The following is a 15,659-nucleotide window of genomic DNA, read 5'->3' as shown; positions in this document are numbered from 1 at the left end:
CGCGGCGCGGGGGCCACCCGAGTCCCCCCGGGCACACATGCTCACTCAGGAGCCACATCGAGCGGGCCCAGCTCACACGGCTGCATCTCTGTCTTCTGGGCAGAGGCCGCGCCGAGCCTGGGCAGGCACGTAGAAGCGTGGGCGGCGGCAAGGCCAAGGCTGCCGTGGGGTGGACGCGGCACACCCACAGAGACGGGACTTCCCTCGAAGAGGGGGCGCGTGAGGGTCCCCCGGCGCCCTCCACCCCTGGAGCACAGGGGCCCCCCTGCGGACAGCAGAGTCAGGAGCGCGCTGCACACCTAGACTGAGCGGGGACTGGCCTCCGCCCAGCAGGGTATCTAAAGCTCGGGGCTGCAGGGGGCACTGCCCCCCCCCTGCGGAGCCGCAAACACACGTGTGCACACAGGAGGCCTTTCCACATCTCACCTCATTTTTAGGAAATCCACTACAAGGTGCCGAGGAAGTTTTATTTCCTTTTTTTAAGGATGACAAATGTACAGATAGTAATATATTTTTGGTGCCGACGGCGGCTATTTTTAAGAGAGGATGGAGCTGGCTTTTCTCCCTCTCCGTGCAGTTCTATTTATCCTGGACATTTCACACCTCCTGTGTGCCTTGGTTCCACCCCCACCCTTCACACCTCCTGAGATATTTAACCTAAGACTTTCCTCCGGCCCTGCCTGGGGGATGCACTGCGCACCTCGCTCTCTGTTCCTCCCCCTGGGGCTGGGGTAGCACATCACACTGGCAGTTCCCACCCCTGTGGCCCTGCCTCCCTCCCACAGCCTTTCAAGGCAAGCCTGGGGTTTACCAAGAGCCTGCCTCCCTCCTAACCACAGACCTTTCGTAGAACAGCTCACCATTGTGAAGGCCGAGAGTTTGTCCAGCTGATGCTCAAGGAGAAAGCCCGGCGGAAGCAATGAGTCTTTGATGCACCAAGTCCTCTGTCTGAGACACTATAAAAAGACCAGGGGCCGAGCTACAGGCCTGCCTTTTTCCTGGTTGAGTGAAAAACCCTAGGACAGCGGCAAAAAAAGAAAAGGGGGACAGAATAATAACCAGACACATCAGAAACCTCTCAGGAGGACAGTATTAGATGGCTATCAAGTTCTGTTTGTAGCCGACTTTCTGGCTGTCTTTCTGATGGCTAAGCTGAGGTCGTGAGCACGGAAGGACAGAGCTGTCCCTGGTCTGCCTGGCTCCGTCTGAGGACATCGGCCAGGCTCTGTTGGCTTGGCTGTGTCTCCTGCTCAAAACAGGAAAGATGCATGGGTCAAAAGGGAGAGAGGGGCAGGATTGGAGCCAGCCTGGTGAAGAATGAGAAGGCAGAGTCGAGAGAGGTCCACGCAGCATGGCGGGCCAGGCCGCCCCACGCAGCCGAGTAGGTGGGCAGAACCAGCCTTGGCTGCCGAGGGGAAGCAGGCTTCCCTGACTTCCCCCTGAATGTGTATAGATCGTTTCGGAAGACTCCTGCTTGAAGTTTAGGTTAGTCTGGGAGCTGCTGTATTCTGGAAGTTAAATAGTGTGAGAGAACTTTATCGGAAAGCCCTGTTCCGTCTGCATTTCCGTATCCCGGTGCTACTGCAACCTGAGGGGTCTTAACGCTATGTTGTCTGTTTCATTTTATAACTTTCCCCCCAACTATTAAAATCCAAGAATTCTCGTCTTCTGCGTTTCTGCTTTTTTGTCCCATAGACCTCTTTTTCCACCTGCAGGGAAGGAAATTAATCAAAACCATTGTCACATTCTCGTCAAAGATCTACCCTTATATGGTTATCAGTAGCCTCGAGTCGAGGCAGGAATCTGGCCTGGATCGATGAGGTGGCCTGCCCGTGGTCTCGGCAGTCAAGGCCTGTGACCCTAGGGCCGCTCTCGGCTGCCGCAGCGGGGGACTCCCTGACTGACTCCCGCCTCCTGACCTGGCTCCCTGCCAGGTCGGTGCCGTCACTTGGGGTCCTGTTTCAGCTTCTCTGCCCAGCACCCTGCCAGGACCACAGAAGGAAGACTGTGATCCCAAATGTCAGGGCGCAAAGGTCACATCACTTGCGGGTCAAGCACCTAGCTACAGGGACGACCACATTTGCACAGCACCTGTTCTGTGCCGGGCACACAGAAGAACTCCAGGGTGGAATGCCTCCCCCATGAGCCTTTCCCCAGCAGTATCAGGCCAGACAGTCCCATTTCGAGGACCCATAATGACCTCCAGACTCGGGAGCACGGGTGCCATGAGAGAAAAAGGAAAAGTAGGGGCCTCCGCTGACTGGGAAACGGGCCCCAGCCAGGCAGGGAGATGAGCAAGGATCAACCTTTGACCAGGGACACGTGGCTAGACCACAAGAGCCGGCGAGCCCAGCAAGGAGTCTTTTGAATCCAAAAAAGTAAAGACTTCTTGGAAGAAGTGGAGCCCCAGCTGAGCTGGAAAAACAGGGGGATCTGCACAGGATAAAAGAGGGGGGAGGGGTTTGGGGGGAGGGAAGAGCGGGATCTCACCCAGAGGGAAGAGGCGTGGGCTGCGGGGTGGGCAGACGGTCTCTCTGTTTCCATCGGCAATCTGGATGCTTGCTTCATCCTGAGCACACCGCAGGCAGGTTTTGAACCCTGCCCAGGTGCCAGTAAGGACGGATAAGAAGGCGAGATCTGACAGGAGAGCTGGCCGGGGCCCAGGGCGATGGCCTCGCTGAGGATGGAAGTGAAGTCCTATTGTCATAGCTGAAAACAAAGCAGACAGTGCGGGGCGGGAAAACTTTCTAACAGCCGGAAGTGCTATACCTTATTTCATAAGGTCTATGCTTTCCCTTGTTATGTATTTTCTAATTTTCTTTCCTTTTTACAATAAGCGTATCTTACGTTTACAACCAGAAGAATAAAGTTGAAAAACCGTTTAGAGGGTTTCGCTGCCACAAAGTTCAACACATCCCTGGGGAGGCAGGGCCGCCCCCCGCAGAAAGCGAACGCCATCTTGGACAAGATCAGAAGTGCCGCATCAACCACCAAAATGGCCTCCCTCCACCGTGGGCCGGTCACCGCTCAGTGGATTTTGAGGCCCGGCCCAGTCTCCTGCTGTCTGTGTGACCTTGGGCCAGGGACCTAAGCTCTCAGCTTCCCCATCTATAACATGAAGTGGGTTCCGAAGTTCGAAAGTCCCATTCCGGTATAAAGGCTTCATTCTCTAGGTCCCCATCTCGACAAAGCCTTTGAAGAAACTCACTGACCAACTGCAGTGGAGGTGAAAAGGCGGGACGGGCTGAGGAGTCGCTCAGGGGTTGACCTGGAGCAGAGGGCACGGCTACCCCAGGTAGTTGCACCTGGCAGAAACTGGGCCACGAGGTGAGGATTAGATGGGGGCAGACCCCACAGCGGGGAGGGGAAGACTTCCAAGCCCCGGCATGGCTGTGGCTGTGGCTGCATGGGGTAGGGGAGCCCCGGGCACTGTCCCTGGAGGGCCAGGAAGCCATGTGTCAGGGATTTCTAACAGGAACTGAAGGCTGGACACCGCAATCCTCAAGGCTTTACCTATGAAATTCTCAAAGGTGGGGCCAAGGTGCAGCCGTCATGATTTCCAGGCCCGTTCATGACTCCCAAGAAGGTAGAACCAGGGCAAAACGCCAGTGAACAGAATGGAATGGAAAACACTGGGAAGAGACCAGGTGGGGGGCTGTCTTATACTTGGCCTTGACATGATGGAGATCTGGACTTGCTGGGGGAAGCAGACCCCCTCTCACTGCCTCTGACCCTTGCCCATACCTCCCAGCTTGTTTTAGTTCTTATAGTCAGTCAACTCCTCTCAAGTCTCCCTCTGAGACTGCCCTTCTTGCCTGGCAGCTCTCCCCCTGGGCGGCGGGCTCGCTGGCAGGTGGGGCACAGACCGTGCGCCACTGCGGGGCCAGCGCCGGAGCGGGGTCGGCAGATACACAGATTCTGGTCCGGGGCAAGGGAGGTGCGTTGAGAATTAGAGCTTCCGGGTTCTGTTTTCCTGACTATAAGAGCTGGGGATCAAGCGGCGGATTTCCTCGGTTCTTCCCTAGTTCGCTCTGTGGACATGGGCTGAGAATTTCTACCCTGATCAACATTTCAAAGTAGAATAAAACACCAATCAGGTAGCTAACAACGTGCTTAGAGGAGAGGCCCGGGGCGCCCCCGCACTGTGTAACCTGCCTCGATCTCAATCGGGGGCACCACCAGCCCTTAGACTTCACCCCTGACTTCAGGCTCGAGGGGCGGCCGCCCCCACCCCCACAGAGAGGAAACCCCGGGGCAGAGCTGCCCGGAGCAGGGAGCAAGTGAGTGCCCCAGGATGGACTGCTCTGTGCCAGGCTGCTGGGCCGCACTGCCCAGCGGCATCAACAGCAGCCACCTCATTCTCGAGAGCAGAGGGACCATGACATTTCAGGTGGGAGACCAAACCGAGGGAGGCTCCGCGGGCACCGGGAGACGGGGGCATCACTCACTGCCGACCCCAGAATGCCTGGAGCAGGCATTCGCTTGAGGCTGACACGTAAGCGTCCTGGCAAAGCAGCTAATCACCGCTTCCATTCAGTGAGTTCTTACTACGCGCCAGGCGCATCGAGCTTCGCTTCCCTCTGACGTCATCACTAATCCCTACAACAACCTTAGGAGGTAGCTATTACTGTTCCTATTTTTAGACAAAGAAATTGAGGCTCAAGGAGATTAAGTATCTTGCTCAAGGTCACATGGATAGCCAGCGATGAAGCCGGGCTCCAGCCTGAGGTTGGTTGGATTCTCAAACTGGGGCTCTTTCTCGCCTCGCAAATTCTCAATGGCTATGAAACGGGAGAGCTTTTCCTGTCTGTTCTCTACTTACTCTCTGGACCCTGAGCACCTACTCTGTGTCAAGCACTGCGCTGACACATTGGCTTTGCAAAGATGAATAAGGCACGGTCCCCGTGCTCAGGGGAAACGGAGGTGGCCCAGTCCGTGCGGGGGGACGGACAGGTGCATCAGCGTGTGAGGACTGAGGACAGCAGGAGAGGGCTGCCTCCGGACCCCATCCTGGAGCAGAGATCTCTGAAGTTCCCGAGTGTCACCCATGTCAATAGGGTTGAGAAAAGGGAAAGGAGGGAGAAACCTGGACAGGGTTGAGCACCCACCTAACTAGCCCCAAGGTCAGCACGGTTGTCTGTCCAGACGAGGAAAGTGAACTAAAGAGGTCATATACCGTCAAGGTCACCATTGCCATTGGGCACTTGGCCGGAGCCCCAGGCTCTCACCCTCTGGCATCATGTTGCCTTCCCAGAAAATGTGTGGAAACGTAAAAAGGTAGTTCTGGAAACTCCTAAGCCCAGCTGCAGGGAAAAAGCCAAAGTCCTCTGCAGAGAGTAAGGGGGACAGGGTGTCCGCGTCTACCCCCTCCCACAGAAATGCCAGGCGGCTTGTTCCTGCTCAATCACAGCCATCTTCCAAACAGGCCAACCCCAGAGAAAGGCAGGAGGGGAGACACCCAGGGGAGTGAGAGCGGGTCATGGCGTTCCAAACCCACAGGAGCTCCGAGGTGAACTCCCAACACCCACCCGCAGTGTGCCCTGACCTCCTCCCTACAGTCCCAGTTTTCCAAGGTAGTGATCTTGGCGGGGAAGAAACTCATCCTGTCCTCACCACCTGGGCTCGCCCTGTCCGGCCGGCTCCTGCTCAGCCCCCTCCCATCCTCCCTCGCCTCTGGTGGTGGTGAGGGGTGGGGGTGGGGGGGGAGACTCCAGGTAACAGGCCTGGGTGCCTCCTCCTCCCCACGCGCAGGGTGCAAGGCAGGTGAGTTGCTGAAGGACACCAGGAGAACTGGTAGGACTTGTGTCCCTTTTGCCAGAGGCACAAACAAACCTGCGAGCGGTAATAACAGGGCAAAGGAGCGGACCGCCTGGGACTCGGGCGAGGACCCGAGGCTCGCTGCCAGTGCACCCCTGCCATTAGGGCCCTGCTCAGAAGCAAGAGGGGCCCTGGGAGAGTGGAGTTCTTCACATCCCTGCCATGGCAGACCTGCTTAGTACCTCCTTCCCGTCTCCCTAAGCGTTCTCTTCCACTGTTCTCCTAGGGGTTCTGAAAGGCTCCCGTCAGGGCTTTCTGAAGCATGATGCCGGAGCTTCTGGGGGTCCACCGTCACCCCCCAGCCAGAGGCCGGTATAAGGGGAGGAGGCAGCGAGGTTTTGGAAGTCAGGGTAGAAGGGATGGGGGCACCCTCACCCCGCCTGGTGCCTAGGTGGGGAGGAATGGCGCTCCCCAAGGAGTCCAGAGTGCTTCTGGGCATGAGCACTGGAGCAGAAGTGCTTTACAAAGTTGGCTTTACAGCGGGGAAGGTGGAATTTGTTAAGGAAAAAGTAGAGAAGAAGAGCAAAGCACCCATGGTCCATTTGGGAGAATTGGGTGGGGGGACATCAATATGTACCCATATTGAAAATGGGACATTAAAGTGCAAGGTAGGGGCGCCTGGATGGCTCAGTCGGTTGAGCATCCGACTTCAGCCCAGGTCATGATCTCACGGTACATGAGTTCGAGCCCCACACTGGGCTCTTTCCTGGCAGCACAGAGCCTGCTTTGGATCCTCTCTGCCGCCCCCCCTACCCCTCCCTTGCTCACTCTCTCTTTCTCAAAATTAACTCTTTAAACATTTTTTTCAAATGCAATGTAAATTTTAGCTTTCACATAAAGAGTTCTTACATACCGATAAAAAAAGAAAGTACACACCACTGAAAACCATTAATAGTATGGATGGGCTCTTTGTGAATGAGCTTCAAATGATAAAAATCATATGAAAAAACTCATCTTCATTTATAATCAAGGAAATGAAAATTAAAATCAGAGCCAGAAGTATATCATAAAACTGGTTATACATAGGAACAATATAAATATTTAATTTAGAGTACCATTAAAAATTATAATGAAATATTATATATCCAATAAATATGATACCACCAAAATATTTACTAACAGAAAAATATTTACAATATGTTAAGCTTAAAAAGCAGATTACAAAACAGTGTTATGGGCAGGCACATTTTACATCCTGGTAGACACAAATAAGTCGATGTGTACATCATAAAAATTACAGAGAACTGAACACCACGGCATTCATAATACTAAGTTATTACTCGATGGTGGATTTCGGATTTTACCATCTTGTTTGTCTACATTTTGTACTATTCTTACAAAGATCCCACATTTATTTTGTAATGAGAAGACACCTTTAAGGTGACTTTAAGAGATTTTGGGAAAGGAAATGCAAGAACCATTTGCTTTGTGGATATACTCTTCTCCAAGAAGTGGAGGTTATTCTCTCACTGGTCGATCATGGAAGTAAGGTTTCGGGAAGAAGGCTAATGTCGGAGGTCACCCGGGGTGCAGAACTAAGGGTCAAGAAAGAGATCCGAGAATCACAACTCTGATGTTACTCTGGAATCACTATGGGCCCGCGACCTTGTATAGAAAGCCTAGAGGATTTGGGGCGCCTGGGCGGCTCGGTCGGTTGAGTGTCCGACTTCAGCTCAGGTCATGATCTCATGGTTTGTGAGTTCGAGCCCCATGACGGGCTCTGTGCTGACAGCTCGGAGCCTGGGGGCTGCTTCGGATTCTGGGTCTCCTACTCTCTCTGCCTCTCCCCAGTGTGTGCTCTCTCTCTCTCTCTCTCTCTCTCTCTCTCAAAAATAAATAAACATTAGGAAAAAAAAAAGAAAGAAAGAAATCCCACAGGATTTGCAATCAGAGGATGTGAGTGACTCTTATGTTGATCAGTTGACACCGGGGAAGATGCTTTATCTTTCAGAAACACAATGTCCATGGAGTGGCAGTAACAGTAACACGGGATTGTTGTGAGGATTAAATAAGATGATTATTTGCTTTGTGAGGTATAAATCCCTAGACAAATGTTAGATGTTGTGGTTAATAACACTAATCTCTGGCTCATCCTTAGCAGGAAGGCTGGCCAACGGCTACGGTCAAGTTTGCTCTGGCTGTTGAGAACGCTGGATATGCCGGAGGTGAAAGACCAAGTTCCCGTGAGGTTCAGGCAGACTGTTGGAAGGAAACAGAGAATAAACTTCCTCTGAGCCCAGAGGAAGGGGTTTGGAGACCTTCTGACTACCGTGTAAGGAGAGAATCAATGGCCTGTGAAGAGAACTCCCGGGCCAGTCACGCGCTGGGCCCTGGGAGGAAAGGGCCCAGCGCGCAGAGCTCCGTGCCTCCCTTCACCTGCCCTTGTTTACTGGTGTTTTGACGAGGCGCTTGGGGGCTGAGCTGGGTGGACCGAGGATGCCGCAGCTCGTCATCTAAGGAGACTGGGAGAGGCTGGTGGCGGTTCCGGTTAGGTGGGTCCCTGCCCGGCACGAGACGGGGAAGTCCTGGCTTCTACATGGAGGTGGCAGGCGCGCTCATGAGTCACAAGCCCCTCTCGGTCATAACCGGTGAGCTGGTTCCTACGGCGTCGCTCACCGTTCTTACGCAGCGTGGTGCCAAAGGCACACCTGGAAGGGCACCACTGTCCTCGTTCCACTGGATGGAAGGGGTTTACTGGTCAGATGATAAGGCTTCCGAGTATTGACGGCATTGGGAGACTCAGTCTTGACGGCTCCACTCCAAGGCCTTCAAATGAGGGCCATTGTCTCCACTCTCTCTTCTTTCTTTTAGGATGCCCTTCCCGCCTTTCCTTCTGCTTGCCTCCTTTTCTTCTTCAGAGTTGGTTTCATTGATCTTCCTCTCCTTTTTCCTCAGTTTCCCTCTCCTCCTCATGGCCACTTTCTGAGGTTCTGGATCCAGCCAGCATCGTCCTCGGTGCTCTGCATGTCAGAGGCACCTGCCGCCTGGAGCCGCCCAATGCCAGGGTGTCCTGAGCCCACCGGTCTGCAGTGGGAGGCGGCCCCTCCCGCCGGGTCACCGAGGCTCTGGGTTCATGAGCCTTTTAGCTCCTTGCTTCACCTAGTCCCTTCCTCAGTTATCCAACAAGACTTCTCAAATCTTTTTGTAACGAAATTCTGCTCCGAATCCTCCTGACAACCCAGCTCCCCTGCCCCCACCAGACCCCCCTCTCTTCTGCGGGGGCCTCTGATCTGTCTACACCCTACACCTTGCCGACACTGACAAGTCCTCGATTGGAAGTGCGTTCCAGGTGTGGCTTTGCTGCCTTGTCGGTGGTGGGCAGAGGTGGGGACAGTCTTGTGCTCCTGTGGGTGTCCCCTCTCCCCAACTCAAGGCTCTTCTAGGCTCTTCTGTTTATCCTGCTATCCAGCTGAGAGATAATAGTCTCTTATTGCTAGAGCCTCACCCCAGTGTATTTTTTTCTAATCTAAATCTCATTTCAAAATCTCCTACCCAAAGGGTTTCCCAATGCCTCCCAGTTTTGAATCAACCTGCTGTTTACAGCACATCCAGATCCGGAATAGAGATGTCACGGGCGGGGAGGGGGGCGGGCAGATCTGATCCTACGCCCTGGAGACACTCATGTGCCTGAGACAGTCATTGGATCAGTGGCACCTGGACAAACAAATCTGTTCCCTCCTTATCTCCCATGAAGGAAGAAGTCAAGTAGGCTCCAAGCTGAGAATAAGCACCGGCCGGAAGGCAAACAACAGGCTGGCCATATTCCTCCCTCGGGGAGACGTCTGAGGAAGCGCTGGACGTGTAGGTCCAGCATGCACCGGGGCGAGCCCCGCTCAGCAGCCCACCGAATTCTCTGGCCCACAAGGGGCCCAGTTCCTCTCCGGGGGCCATTTCTTAGGAACATGCATCTTAGTTCCCCACCCCTGACTTCACAGCGTGAATTTCTGGCCACGGGGCCCTGAGTCAGGAGCAGCTTCTAGAACAAACACAGAGAAGTGGGTCAGTGTTTTTGTTTTTGTTGTTGTTGTTGTTTTGTTGTCTGTGGTTCGTTTTTAACAAGTGATGCGGGCTACTCCCTGTGTACACAGGTTGGCCCCGGTAACCTGACGCTCTCTGTCACGGCGAGGGGGGCCCCCTGTGGTCCTGTCCACAGGCCACCCTGATGCTCCAGAAGAGACTGAAGGCCCAGTTTGGGGGTGAAATGGCAACCTGGACCTCTGCGTTGTGCTCTGGCCAAGACCTTTCACTTTGATTTTTATTTTAAGAATCTATTCAAAGCCCCAATTCTGCATCTAATTCCCAGAGAGCCCCTCCTTTCACCTAAATGAGTGGAGTGGAATATGGACGTCCATCCAGCTTCCAGAGCCTCTTGCCGCCCTCTCCTTGTGGGCAGCGCCGGGGACAGGAACTAGGCGAGGCTCTTCTGCTCCTGTAATCTGAGGGGGGAAAACAACACTGGGTGTCGCCGCCGTAAAGCTCCTGGTCTTGGCACTTGGTGTCACTCTTGCTTCACCTTGCCTCTGCTCAGGGCCTTCCGCTGACTGGCTCCCTCTCATGCCCCCCTCGCACATGCGCGCGCGCACACACCCACACGCATGCACACACGCACAAATGTCTAGGCAGGAGCCCAGCTCTCCTGAGGCAGGACGAGTGTCCAGGCAGAAGGACAGGAGTGCCACATGCTGAATTGGGAGGAGGAAGGGCCCCGTCTTCCCTGAGCAAGGCTTGGGCGGCACCCAGTTTCCTGGAAATGTTGCCTGTTGACTTCGCCAGTGTTTTCTTAAAACTCAGAATTGTTCAGAAGACACTCTAAGAGCACAAACGTGCACGTGCAAACACTAAGAGTCACCCGACATCGAACTGGCAGATCTTGGTGACAGAGACACAGAAATGACCCATTTACAGCTGCGAGGCCGGCTGTCCTTTCCAAGACCTTGGCTACGAGACTTCGTCCATCCCCAGTGCAGGATTTGACACATTTTTTTCCCCTGCTCAGAATAGCTTTTGGCAACCAAACGAATGCCATATTCCCTTTTAGTTTAGTTAATTAGCATAATTAAACTTCTCCTCTTGCCGTGTTCCAGAGCCGCCGTGCCATCTTCTCAACCCCTGCTAGCCTCTGCTGTTTCTGTCCTCACTCAACCACTGCCGGGCTCCTCTCAACAGGGTTTAATGAGCTCCCGCTCCAGAGTCTCCTTCTGCAAACCTCCAACCCCCACACACATTGTCTCTAGAAGGTTCCTTTATCCTTGAGGCTCTCCTGCGGATTGGATGAATAGCCTGTAGGAGCACAGCGGCGCCCTCCTCTGGGGCACGAGGACCTAACATTCTTCTCATAAGAAAGTGAACTCCTTTAGCACCCATGAGGGAAGGTGGATCAGGGGGAAAGAGAGGGCTGGGAGTCCCTGAGCGGCACAGGCTTGGTGAAGAGCCAAGGAGGGGCCTGGAAGGGGCCGCCCGCCCACGCCGCAGCTGCGAGTCCTCCACACCATCTACAGCAGGTCACAGCACCGGCAGCTTAAGAAGCTCAGCGACACCTAGGTGACGGGGCTTGCGGCGACTGTGATGTTCCCTGAGCCCCGGTCAGGGCTCTGAGCAAGGGCTCTTGAGTTCGGACACCTCAGCCCACGAGGGAGCAGGGTTCGCCGTCTCCCTGCAGCCTTGTCTTTGCAAACAGCTTGTGAGAGGACACCCTAGGGTCCCAAGTTGCACCGTGTTCCACTCCGAGCCTCGCGCTGAATAATAGTTCTTGGAATGGGGGCTGGAACTATCTAGTCTGGGAAGTCAGGCTGGAGGTGACCGAAGGCCCCCACGATGAGGAGTCACAAGTGGCTGAACTGCCGTTTATCCTATTTCTGGAGATAAGAGTGCTGAGGCCAAGGTCAGGGGTGAGGAGCTCTGACCAAGAGGAGCACGGGGTGCTGCGTCCCGAGCCCCAGCAGCTTCCAGATGACGGAAGCCCTGGATTGCGGCTGTGTGAAGTGAGTCAGGGTGCACGCTTCTTGGAGTAATTCAGAGCACTTGATGAGCTTTATCCCACTGATCTTACTAACGTCCAAGGACAGAAAGAAACAAGGAAAAGGGCAGGAGCCTCTCATTTCATCAAAACAAAGTGAACATAGAGGAGGAGCCTTTAGGTGAATGAGCCAATATTCACCCAAAAATACAAATAAGGGGGCGCCTGGGGGGCTCAGTCAGTCAAGCGTCCAACTTCAGCTCAGGTCACAATCTCACGGATCACGAGTTCGAGCCTTGCATCAGGTTCTGTGCTGACAGCTCCAGAGCCTGGAGCCTGCTTCAGATTCTGTCTCCCCCTCTCTCTGCCCCTCCCCTGCTTACATTCTGTCTCCCTCTCTCTCTCAAAAATAAATAAACATTAGAAAACATTAAAGACAAGGAAGAAGCACATACAAACCTAAACATATGGACCCTGGCCCCGTGGCCACAGCAAACTGGACAGACAGCTGATTGTGTGTGTGTGTGTGTGTGTGTGTGTGTGTGTGTGTGTGTGCGGGTCCTGTACTCCGGCAGTCTCTGGTAATCTGACAGGTCAGACTGATTTTAAAAGATGACAGAATTTGACCCCTATGTGCTATAAAGGGAACCAAAGGGCAGATCCCCACCCTCTCCCCCCCCACCCCGCCCTGGCTGCCTCACACTTTGTAAATGACAGAGACGCTCAGCAGAGTAATTAGCAGAAAAAACTGTCAGCTAAGTGGTTTGACAAGGTGTGGCTGGAAGCATTCTCTGTGTTTTCTCTAACGCCGGACGTGTAGACGGTCAAAAACACAAGTTTAACAAGCTTATAAATTTGGAGTGACTCTTCGTATCGCAGAGTGAGGTCTGGGGTTCAGCTACTTCACCCTGGACATCAAAGAGGTGGCTACAGGGTGTTTGTCCCAGACCCTTCCTCCAGAGTCTGCTCCGGGGACGCCTGCCTCAGTTTGTCTTTCTACCCAAACAGGCAACTGACCCAAACAACCCAGTCCCCAGGGTTTCGCAGAGGGAGACAACTGGTTAACTCCAAGACGCTCTGTGACGTTTCCTCTCCGGCTGTCCCTCCTCGCTCTGCCCCCACCTCCCCGAAGTACCTCCTATTAAACGGTGCTGATATCCCGCGGGACCTTAGGTGTGTCTTTCCAGAGCTGGCACTCGTCCTGGTCAACTCCTGCAAATTCGCAAAGTTCTCTGAGGCTCCAATTCAAAGCATTTTAATATCAGTAATGACTGCCTGCTAGAGTGCTTTCTAGCCCTTTCTATATTTCTAAACATTCATGTAATTGAATGGGGCACGGTGTGGCGAACAAATCACGCAAACCGTGTCTTGCTGACGGGGTAGGGCTAACTCGGAACGAACCCAGTCAGCACCGTCGCCCCCACAGAAGACTACAAATCCCAGACAGCCGCAGGGGCGCCCTCGAGGCACACGTGGGTGACGTCATTCGTCTGGGGCGTGGCTGCCCCGGCCGGCGGATCTAAGATGCTCTCCCTTGCCAGTCAGTTGGTTCTTTAGCACTAATAATATTTGGGATGCCACTTCAATACTCGAATCTAGTTCTGATCCATGCCAGCCTGGACACTAAGATAAAATAAGCCTGAAGCTGACTCCTTTGTCATTGTTCTTTCCAGAGCCCCAGGACATCATTGTGAATATACAGGGCTACTCGTGACCTTACTCTCCCACACGATGGAAGTATTTGTTAATTAAACAGACAGCCAAGCTTATAACTCGGTCAACCACATATATTCCAACTTAAGTCCTTGATTCCATCCCTTTCTTTTTTTTAATGTTTATTTTGAGAGAGAAGGAGCCAGCCAGAGAAGGGAAGGGGCAGACAGAGAGGGAAACAGAGAATCTCAAGCAGTCTCCACGCTGTCAGCCCCAATGTGGGGTGTGATCCCATGAACCAGGAGATCATGACCTGAGCCAGAATCGGGTCAGATGATTAATCGACTGAGCCACCCAGGCACCCCTCCATTCCTTTCTCTCAAAGATTATTTAGAGGAAATATCTCACTGACCAATAACATACCCCATGACTTCCGACATCTTCCTCGTTACACTGAGGCTTCTCTGTGAGTTTTTATTTTTCAGACTCTATCATTCTCATGGATTTCCTGTGATTCTGATGATATAACCAAGATAAAAGCAAAGTCCCAATTCTGTGTGCGCTGGTTGAGGAGTAATAACCTTATGATAAGGGAATGTTGGGGGTGCTTGGGTGGCTCAGCTCATTAACTGCTTGACTTCAGCTTAGGTCAGGAGTTTGCGGTTCATGAGTTTGAGCCCTGCATCAGGCTCTCTGTTATCAGTACAGAGCCTGCTTCAGATCCTCTGCCCCTCTCTCTCTGCCCCTTCCTCACTTGTGCTTTCAATAAATATATAAATATATAAATACACACACACACACACACACACATAGATATAATCTTGAAAAAAATCATCATAACATCCTAGGAATTCATGGTGCAAAAGTTCTCGATTCTGGGGCATCTGGGTGGGTCAGTCAGCTAAGCATCCAACTTCGGCTCAGGTCACAATCTCACAGTTTGCGGGTTTGAGCCCCACGACGGGCTCTGTGCTGACAGCTCAGAGCCTGGAGCTTGCTTCGGATTCTATATGTTTGTCTCTCTCTGCACCTCTCCCACTAACACTGTCTTTCTCTCTCAAAAATAAATAAACATTAAAAAATTAATCTATGTATCTATCTATCCATAAAAGGCCCCTGATTCTACCCTCCCACCCCCAAAGCAGGTGGAGACAGACGGCGCACCCTGCCTGGGCTGATTTACTCCCACCAGTTAGGCGTCTACCTCTGAGCTCTCTTCCACCTGAATCAGCGCCCAACCGGTTACCTCCCAGGGCTCCTCTAGGGCATCACCAAGTAGAAGTCCTTTCTAGGGGGTGACAGCGCCATTCGGGAAGCCCAGCGTCACCCTGAGAGTGCCATCCCAGCCCGTCCGCCTTTGGTGGGGAGGATTCAGGAGAGAGGGGTGCCTTGGTGTATAGCAGCCCGGGTCCAAGTGAGTAACTGCGCCCGGGGGGCAGGGAGAAGGCCTGAGCAAGGAAGGAGTTTCCTGAGACTTGGCTGCACCGGTCTGAGCTGGAGGCCGTGCTAGAAACTGAATGACGAAACAAAAACGCCCTCTCAGTAGTGATCAAGCTCCCAGATTAGCTCGCCTTTCTTTCTTTTCCTTTTTTTTTTTTTTTAATTCATCTCTGTATGAATTTTTTCCTCTGGGCACAGGAAACTTGCCCGTTCTCTCTTCTTTCAGGACTTTTGCAGAAGCAAGAGGAATGAGAAGCAGCAGGCTCTGATTCTGTGCTGGATCCCATCACAAGCAGATCTTTCTCCTTATGCGCGTCAAATCTACCTGATTAATGCGTTGGCAGGAGCCCCGGCATCGAGCAGCTGTGAAAGGCACAGCCTCTGCCTTCAGGAGTGCCTGGGGGACCCATCAGGCCAGCACGGCCATTCCTGGCTTTGCACACCTGCCCTTAAAAGAGTCTGTGCAAGGACGCCTGGATGGCTCAAGCGTCCGACTTCAGCTCAGGTCATGATCTCACAGTCCGTGGGTTTGAGCCCCGTGTCGGGATCTGTGCTGACAGCTCAGAGCCTGGAGCCTGCTTCGGATTCTGTGTCTCCCTCTCTCTCTGCCCCTCCCCCGCTCACTCTCAGTCTCTGTCTCTCAAAATAAAATAAAGACATAAAAAAAAATTTTTTTAAAGAGTCTGCTCGAGGTCAGATTTTTCTAAATGGAGGCCTCAGCCCTCAGTGACTCACTGGGTAATCAGACACTTTTTCAGTTAAGACTCTTCTCCCACTGGTAACAGCTTTTGAA

General features: G+C 53.2%; 1 protein-coding gene across 1 annotated transcript in view; it reads right to left on the bottom strand.

Moving 5' to 3' along the window:
* Positions 1 to 15,659, bottom strand: part of LOC115272210 — a 39,397-nt gene that overhangs the window by 8,168 nt on the left and 15,570 nt on the right. The window contains exons 3-4 of the mRNA XM_029915282.1: positions 2,491 to 2,709; positions 861 to 956 (exon numbers count right to left, since the gene is read on the bottom strand). The gene's annotated coding sequence lies outside the window, so the exon portion shown is untranslated. The remainder of the gene's footprint in view (positions 1 to 860; positions 957 to 2,490; positions 2,710 to 15,659) is intronic.

The sequence above is a fragment of the Suricata suricatta genome, chromosome 11 (assembly GCF_006229205.1).
Source record: "Suricata suricatta isolate VVHF042 chromosome 11, meerkat_22Aug2017_6uvM2_HiC, whole genome shotgun sequence".
Taxonomy (NCBI): domain Eukaryota; kingdom Metazoa; phylum Chordata; class Mammalia; order Carnivora; family Herpestidae; genus Suricata; species Suricata suricatta.
The sequence above is the reverse complement of the archived record's forward strand: the minus strand, read 5'-3'. Positions and strand labels throughout refer to the sequence as shown.